Source organism: Lethenteron reissneri, chromosome 53 (genome assembly GCF_015708825.2).
Source record: "Lethenteron reissneri isolate LAM-NWPU_2019-01 chromosome 53, ASM1570882v1, whole genome shotgun sequence".
NCBI lineage: Eukaryota > Metazoa > Chordata > Hyperoartia > Petromyzontiformes > Petromyzontidae > Lethenteron > Lethenteron reissneri.
In genome coordinates, this window is record NC_083831.1 from 931,942 (window position 1) to 934,520 (window position 2,579).

The window sequence follows — 2,579 nt, forward strand, 5'->3', positions numbered from 1 at the left end:
TTCTCTGATACCAAGGTACTCTGCAAGCCTCCTGGATACTACCAAAGATTTGTCCATGAAGCCATCCAGATATACAAACATAGACATAAATTCAACCGAGATGATGGATTCAATTTGAGCAATCATTGGAAGGATGTAATTAACCAAGTTAAACTTTAGCTGCCGTGCAGTTTACTGCTAGACAGCCAGTTTAGATTTATTTTCATAATCATATTCATATTCCCAGTCTGTTACCCCCAGCTTCACACACTACCATCACCATTACCACACGTTGTTTTCAGCTTGCGCATTTCTAATTTATCCCCCGGCAGCATAACAAAAGGCTGCTTAATCTTAGCTTTCTTATCTACTTCCGCCCCCTGCATCACAAAGTTTCAGTTTAAACTCCATGCATTGCCTCCCAGCGACCCCCGTACCTCACTATGTTGCCTCTTCGGTCCATAGCCCGCCCACACACTCACCATGGCCCCTCCCCTCCCTCCATCCCCCACGACTATATAATTCCTCGTCACAGCCATCTCTTAGACACACTTAAGCGGTTGTGCTTTCGCTACGTTGTCCCCAACTGAAGAAGGACGCTTCTGTTGCGCCCGAAACGTCGTGATTTAATTTAGTTTTCATTTATTTTATTTTTTACCTACGTGACTTTACTGAAAATACCAAAGAGTATGAATCCTTGCAGTCACGAAAGCTTCAAATCTAGGAGCGTTCAATTTGGTTGTAATTCGAGCCCACGCCTCACTCTGTGAAGCCTGCGACCTGAGTTCGATTCACGGACCAGGTGCCAACACCGGTGGCTCGGACGAGTTCAGAATCAGCATATGTATTCATGCAGGACGAATACAATGAGCTATAAAGCTCTTTCTCACTGATATCTGAACAGGTCATGGGCAGCTTCCTCCTCCACAAACCCCACCAAGCCATCACTGACCAGAATGGTGAAGTAAGGCTTTTTTTATAATCATTCATAATCAACGTTTTTGGGTTTAGATCGCGTTATTTATAAATGTGTCGTAACCCTCCACCACCCGACACGGCCAATCAGTAAAAAAGTGTCACGTTGACAAAAGACAAATAGTTCACTGCTTTAGCCCACCGGTGTGTTGAAGCCACAACATTTACAATTTGAGTACGACGTTTCGCTGGTAATTGCATCCAGCATCATCGGGCAATTCGCCAGAATGGTGAGGCTCTGCTGTGTCTGCCGTTCTTATATAGAGCAGCAGCAGGCTTTTTTATATCGAAGTCACAGGACAGCCTGCCTGGCGATTCTCACGTTCATCGCCTCTTCGCGCATGATGTCACTTGCGATATTTACCCCCCCCCCCCTTGATATTTATATTTGCGTAAAGTACCCGTAACCGGGATTTCATTCGGTTACCGGCAATTCGTAAACAAAAACAACTTGTACAAAAGGGGACCTTTTTTAGCCAGTGTCAAAATATGAAAATATTACAATAGGGTTTACCCTTTTACGGCAATTAAAGAGAGAAGTTCAAACAACAAAACGGAACCAAGTACTGCATTAAGTACACACAGTCCGTGTGCTGGACATGCAAACAGACATGCTCTGATCTAATCAGTTTCAAAGACAATGCCTCTAATATTATCCGGGCACGATTGTTTGCATGCTGACCACAGGTACTGTGTGTAGGACTTGACGTGGTGTGTGAATATCTTACCACCTGGTTTATGGCCAGGAACAACACAGACGTTGACTACCCCGAGAAGTCCGCCACTGGAGCGCACGGCCGACTGAGGGGCATACCTGACATGGCCGCCAGGTGGCGGTGTTGACTCAGATATGCTGATGGTGGTGGTGGTGATGATGCTCCAGCTGCTGATGCTTAACTTGTGATGGTGGCGGAGTTAGTAACGGCGGTGATGGTAATGGTCGGGGTGATGATGATGGTGGGAGTTATGATGATGGTGGGGGTGATGATGATGGTGGGGGTGATGATGATGGTGGAAGTGATGATAGTGGTGATGATGATGAGGGTGGTGATGACGGTGATGATGACGGTGGGGGTGATGGTGGGGGTGATGGTTGGGATGATGATGATGATGTTGGGGGTGATGATGATGGTGGAAGTGATGATGATAGTGGGGTGATGGTGGAGGTGATGATAATAGTGGTGATGATGATGGGGGGGGGTGATAGTAATGATCATGGTGGGGGTGATCGTGGAGGTGATGATAGTAGTGGTGGTGATGGTGGGGTTGATGACGATGATGGTGGAGGCGGTGATATTGGTCGTGATGGTGGTGATGAAGATGGTGGTAGGGGTGAGGATGGTGGTGGGGGTGGTGATGATAGTTTGTGGTTCCATGTGAAATCCTATGGGTCTCATTTGAGTACAGTACACACATCGCTGTGTATCGATGTCAGTATGTGTCTGAGAGTCTGTGGGTCTGTTTGTAAGTCGACGGGTCTCTATGCAAATCTATGGGTCTGCGTGTCAACCAACAGGTCCCTACTACGTAAGTCCACGCGTCTGTGCACTGCACGTGTCGAAACTCCAGTCTTGATGACGGCGGAAGGCGGTGGCCACACTCTCGTCTCACTGCCAGAAGCGCGC